The sequence below is a fragment of the Penaeus chinensis genome, chromosome 43, assembly GCF_019202785.1.
Source record: "Penaeus chinensis breed Huanghai No. 1 chromosome 43, ASM1920278v2, whole genome shotgun sequence".
Taxonomy (NCBI): domain Eukaryota; kingdom Metazoa; phylum Arthropoda; class Malacostraca; order Decapoda; family Penaeidae; genus Penaeus; species Penaeus chinensis.
This window is the reverse complement of record NC_061861.1, coordinates 20,443,740-20,451,074: the sequence shown is the minus strand read 5'-3', so window position 1 is coordinate 20,451,074 and position 7,335 is coordinate 20,443,740.

Here is a 7,335-nt window from a genome sequence, read left to right as displayed (position 1 = left end):
ATACAAAAAAGGGATTTTAAGTTAACTCCTCAAATACCAACCAATACGAAAAAAAGAAGAAGAAGAAGAAGAAGAAATGATTGTCGGGAAGAATGTGATGATGATGAAAAGAGGAAAAAGGGGAAAACCCGCTACCGATGATAACTTTGACAGAGAAAGAAAACAAGAAGATCTAAAAATGTAAAAAAGGGAACCACCATCTCAACCTTCACTCTGTAACGACTGCAAATGGTTGCCGCATCTTCGAAACTCGACAAACGATGGCAATGACCAGAAAACGACTAAGAAAATTAACTAAAAACAATCCTATTATGACCTTATGTGAGTCATTTTAACATTTGAAAAAATGACCCCACCCAATCATCACGATTCAAAGTCTTAGTTTATGATCAGTGGAATGTGCAGTACGATGCGATAAATTATTTTTCGTATGATTATTTTGGGGTGGCGTTCTCCCCAATATATGAACCAAAAAAGGTATCTCTCTACGAAGAGCTTCGTTTTTTCGCCAAAAATTTTTGCCAAAACATTTGATCCGTCAAAAGGTACTTGGAAAGTGGGTGTTTTCCATCATTTTTAGATATGAGAAAATCTAACCAGACGGTCCGATGAAACTGAATTAGGCATATCTTTATCGGAAATAAAGCATAAAAATATAGTCGGTGTTATTAATCATCTTTAGGAAAGAAGATAGCCAGAAAAAGGTATTATCCTTTTGGTCAAATACGGGTCAAAACCACCCCTTGTCACCCCCATGGGATTATAATAAATGAATGACGGGGAAAAGATAATCTTTTATTATAAACTTGAAAAAATATTAATTTTTAAACTTATCATTATACTTGGGATAAAACCTACCAATTTTTCCCTTTTTAAATTATCAAATAATGGAAATTAAACCCTAGCTGTCAATGATTTTTTACTTAAGCCACACTCTTTTCCATAAATACACAAGGACCCTCATGTTGTCCCGGAAGCCGAAAAAATCTCCCCGTCCCTGTATTGTCGTTGTTTGTGCACTTGCAAGACTATTGGAATTGATGTGATATTTCTAAAAAGTGTTTGGTAGAAAGGTTAATAGAAAAAAACGAGGGTTCAGCCAACCCCCCATCATGTTTAGAGCTGCATCAGCGGTGTTATCCTTGTTATTATTTGCAGGGGACCAATATCACATTAGTACCGGAAGCGATTTTTAAGGGACTTGTTTGTCTTTTATGGGTTTTGCCTGTTTGGCCATTGTCAATAGCCAGCAGGGGTATTGAGCGGTGATAATAGTGGTGACTTTAAACCAATAGGCGTTTATGAATACTCTTTTTACGATCATGTTTCAAATTAATGTTGGTTTGTAATTTTGTTGAAGTAAGAATTTATTAATAAAACTGTTATTGTAATTAGTAGTTCATTATTTTACAACACTACATTTCATATTTCTCATCCACAGTCGATGCTCTTTATAATATCTGTGGCAAAGATAAAGCCCCCGCCGGTTCAATTCTGAGAATGGTGTTTATTCTTTTTATTATTGGAGGATGAAGAAAAATAATTTTATAAAATCCTGTTATTTTTAATATGTATATGTATATAGTGTATATATATATATATATATATATATTTTATTCCCCTTTTTTTCAATATAAATGTTTTTAAATAGTTTATATTATAGTAATAATATAAACATGCCGGTATTTTATAATAAAAAATAACTACATGTCTAATTTAAAACAATGAATCCGCCTAATAAATATTATAAATTGTAGTTTTGGTAATATGAAATATTAATTTTTTTTCATAATTATGAATAATATAAATTCTTTTAAAGAAAAAGGAAAAAAAAACTATGATACAAATTTTTATTTCCTCTGTTATTAAATCCTTTTGGCATATATTTTTTATAATTTACATTTTAAAAATATGGTTTAAAGTTTATAAAACAAATAACCTTTCGGGCCCCAAATTTTAATTTTTCTCAATATTGCACTCAACTCCCAAAGCTAATAATCTTTCCGAAATATTTAAAAAATACCACAATACCCAATTCTCCTCCCAAAGAATAGATATCATGATATATTCAATGATCCTTTTTTATATTTTTGCTGCTTTCTAAAGCAAGTTTTTCAAAAATTATAGGAATATTAAACAAAAGTGACAATAAAAAACAGCAATCTACATTGTCACCCCTTATTTACCTCATCCTCCCATGATAAAAGACACCTTTACCATACCTTACGTGATAGTGTTAATAAAAAAATATAAACTCGACCAAGCCCATTTTCCTCTTATTAGGTAAAGATAAAGTTGATGATGGGCACGACAACGACAACGACAACGATGGGCCCCCGACGGCAATTTTATTATTCAAACCCCTTACCATTAATTGCACAAATGTCCTCCCCTTTCGAGCATTGTATTATTCGGTATCAACAAAATACAAGAGTGATAGTACAGAAAGTTAATGTGCGATTGTCGCAACATCGTTTGGCTACTAAAAATACCCAACACCCTCATCGTCTTAAACATAACTTTTAAAATTTAGTGTAGATCTAAACCTGGGGACTGATTTTTCCCTTTTTCCCAGGATTAGCCCCCATAAGTTCTAAACCCGTAAAACGTTATATCGGCCACTGATACAAAAACCCAATTCAGGGTAGTACACTCTTTAATAGACCGGTAAACCCTTTACTCGATCTGAATGGACCGGCACGGGCCCTTTCCGGGGGGGAAACCTATGCGTGGTCGATACCTTTTGCGATGATAACGCTCAAACCCATGTACCGGAGCGAGTGATGATATACCCAAATACAGATCGCAATCTTAGAGAAGTTTTAAAATATATATCTAAATCCCAAATCGTTTCAAGTCACAGACCTTATGATGGGGGTCTTCTTGTGGGTGGAAAAATTTTTGCCCCCAGTAAAGTAAATTGTGGGTTTGGGGAGTACCGTCCAGATTGAATAATATAATAATAATAATAATAATATTAATAATAATAAGAAGAAAATAATTAAAAATAATGATAAGAAATAATAATAATAAAAGAAGAAAGAATATTAATAATAATATTAATAATAATATTATAATAATATTAATATATAATATTAATAATAATAAAAATAATAAGAAAAAATAAGAATAATAAAAAATTATAATAATAATCTACAATAATAATAAGAATAATAAAAGAAGAATAAGAATAAGAATAATATACTCAATCTCGGGCAAGATGGAATATTTTTTGGTTTAAAATTTATAATGCTCATCAAATAGGAATATCAAGAAATTATTCTAAACTAGGAAAATATCACAGTATTTATTGAATAATTTAGAAGATATTGATAATAGAGAACCGTAAAATTTTATCAATATAATACCATATTCTTAATATATAGGAAGAAAAAGAGGCAGATATTAAAAATATAACATAAATATATATTTTGCTTATATATAAGATTTATTATTTTATATATAACCAAAGCTAAATTACTTTATGATCATCTTGAAGCCAAAATTTAAAAAAAACATGCAGATTTTTGTAAAAACATTGACGGGTAAGACCATTACCGTGGATGTCAACGAGAATGATGGGTGTTCAATGGGTAAAGGAACAAATTGCTAGCAAGGAAGGGATCCCGGGCTGATCAACAAAACGACTCATTTTTTCTGGTAAACAATTAGAAGATGGACGTTTGCTTGCGGATTATAATATACAGAAAGAATCTACAGTGCATCTAGTCTTGCGATTGCGCGGTGGTGGTGGTGGTGTGGTGGTGGGAGATGTTTTTATTTAAATTACAAAATTATATAATCTTATTGTTATTCTAAAATAAAAATTAATCATTTTTTAAACAAAATGAAATATTCATAATGTTCTTATTGTTTTCTAAAATAAAATTAATCATATTTTACAAAATGTATATTCTTAATGTTATCTTAAAATAAAATGAAAATCTAATTATTGTTTTATTGAATCATATTTTATATAATTTAAAATTTCGCGTCTCTGCTGAAATCTCTCATGCTTAAATATTTTTTGGGTAGAACCAGGTCATTATCGACTCCTTGTTGTTCTTCTCTGAGTTCGAGAGAACTAATGCTGGTAGTTGATGATTATTCTCACAAGATATCTTTGTTTATTTTCATTATATGCAGGCGGAGGCTTTAGTTTTAATGTCGATGGCGTCTCTATAGAATGATACATTTGTCTATAATTTTATGCCACGCGTTTAGCAAGGATATTTTTGATTTGTTTATTCATTACTGATTTTGACTTTTTTTTCCCTTTTTATTTCGGCAAATGAAGATGATAATGAGGGAAAGTTGCCGTGTCTTTTTGGGCATTTTTTAATTCCTTGGAATATTATCTCAAGGGAATGAGAAATCGTCTTGCTTCTTGGTTGAAAGCGAAACGTTGCACATTTCCTAAAACTGTCCACCAAGGGCGATTGGGTATGTGACTTGGATCACCAAACATGAACATGTTTTATTGCCAAAAATGGAAGTATGGCCACATTTTTGATGAAAATTGAGTATGGCCGCAGATGTAGATTTTAATTGCTTTAGGTCTTTGAGCTTTGAGCGTACTCCATTTCGTGTCCTGGTTGACAGAGTGTTTCATTTCGTTTTTGAATGTCGCGTTCCAACAAGTTAATGCTGGGGACAAGAGAGAGGCCATAACATTGATAACTGCAATTAAATTTTTTAGCAATTCTGTTTCGGGGGGAAAAAACCAAAAAGAAAATAATCGGGTATTTATTATTGTCATCGAGGATGGTTTGGTACATTATGAAAATCTGCATCGGGCGATGAATATATATTTTAAAATATCTCTACGGGAATACGAGATGTGGCTTTGATAGGTCTAGAAAGACTCTGTTAAAGATTTGTTGAGGCTGTGATTACGAGTTGCGGCAGCGGTGTTGGTGATGATGAAAAGACAACCGAATGGATCATATTTTGCATCATGCAATCGGTGAGTATTTTAAATATATCAGGGTAGGAAGATGATCTCTTATTATTCCTCGATATGATATTTTCAATCGTCATAGAACCATGACTACTGGGTTATCATATGTCTTAGACGTCTCTTTATGGTATCGTTTGGAAAATAGTTAGTGTATTAATTTAATTGCGATATTCGCCAAGTTCAATATTCGAATAGCGATCATTTTCAGTCTTGGTTCGTCCAATGTATCATTTCTTAATAGAGAGAGATAGCCAATGGATCACTAGTTGTACAAAGGGTTCATTATTATTAATTGTCAATATTCTTATTTCATACATTATAAATATATATATTGGTAAAATTAGATATATATATGTATGTATATGTATGTATATACCACATAATATATTTATATATTAAACAAATGTTTATGGATATAAAAACCCGCTTGTCAATAATACTATTAAAGAAACAAGTGGTGACAGTGACAATGAGGATATGAAAAAAAAGGAACCTGATAATTGTAAAAGAGAAAGCAAATAACGACACTCCTCTTGACTCTGGGAACTGTTCTATGAACCTCGACCCGATTATGAAAAATATACACATAAAAATAATAATAAAAAGAAAAAAGATGGTAAAAAAAACTGTAGCAATAATATTAAAAAAGTCGCCTATTGACATTGAATTAATATTTCAACGGAATATAGGGAAAATATTTGCAAGCAATATCCACCTATATTCTAACTAATATAGAAAACCAACCACGGTTACGAAATGATGATGATGAAAATGATGATGATGATAATGTTTAGGGTGACAACGATAATGAAAATGCACGATGAAGTCTTATTGTTAAATGATGTCGATGATCAGAGTCATCTCGATACCTTTTAATAAACGGGGCCATAAAAGCGTTGGCAACTTTTATCATAAATTCTTCTCCTGAATCTAATCAAAGTCTCCTCGATTTATATCGCGCCGAAAAGACCAAACTCACGAAAATTGTAACAGAGTTAGCTATCGAAAAGCAATAAATAACCCATTCAAAAGACTATAATTCGACATACTGTTTCTGGTAAATTCAAACATAATACCCTTTCTAGAAACGGGAAAAATAAAAATACAAAACCCACAACTGACATTTCCGATGCTATTCAAATTGTAAAAACGTTTTAAAAAAAGATTTAATAATATCTTTTGTTCACCCATTTTAGAGACTATTAATGAAAATTTCCAGTGATACAAATGTGAGGATTGAATTATATATGGCCATAGTCACATTTGTTGAGAAGGAATATTCGACTTATATAAAAAATAAAGATTTTTCAGAGATCAATTTTCGAAATCTCATTATAATCTCAATTCGTATTATGTGGAACAAAAACAATAAACAAGGTAGAAATAAGGAAAAACCAACTATATCTTCAAAAGATCTCGAGGCACTCAAAAAGGTTCATTATCAACTTCCCCTAAGATGTCTCCTCGATTGGCATCAAATATTTATTTTTAAAAATGATTCATTATTATCAAAATTACCTATAAAATTTGATACGATTTAAAAAAATCACTAGCTTTTTAGCATCAATAAAGTCAATGGAAGAGAAAGATATCTTTTGTAAGGGTACCTTTGGATATGTTATTTTTTTATTACATCAATGTTTGATAAACGAACCGTCCTTCGAAATACTAATAAATATCAGAGTTTACAAGACATGGACAAATATCACAATTCGTTTACCAATAGTTTAGTGGACTTTGAAGAGCGTTTCAAGAAAAGACTCAATAAAATTAAGTTCAATAAAAAAAGAAAAAAGAATGTATCGATAACGGGAAAACGAAGACGATGATGACAATAATGATGAGGATGGGTGACGACGAAAATGATGATGACATTTATAGAAATGAAAATAGAAACCATCGTCATAAGACCATGATGATTAATAAATCTTTTGATAAATATTACCTCGCGCCTGGGATGTTTGGGGATGATAGTCCCCTTTAATAAAAAATTAATCTCGCTTATTGAAGTGGGTGATATTGCCGGGTTACACAAATTAACAAAACATGTTTTGGGCAATGCAAATGTTAATGATCCATTATCGATTTTATGTAAAAAATTTAATAGATATTATTTCCATTCAAGGAGAACGCTTAAAAAATCTAAAAAATATTAAACTTTGAATCATCCGATATGCCATCATCAGTAATTCATCATCCCCCTCTTCATCGATTGGAGTATTGAAAAATAAACAGGATATCCTTAACGATTCAATGTTGGCAGCGCGTGAAATTGCTAAATCTTCCTAAAAGTCAAACAAAGGGACCATTATTTAATATAAAAAAATAATAATAATAATAATAATAATAATAATAAAATAATATTGGTAGGCAGC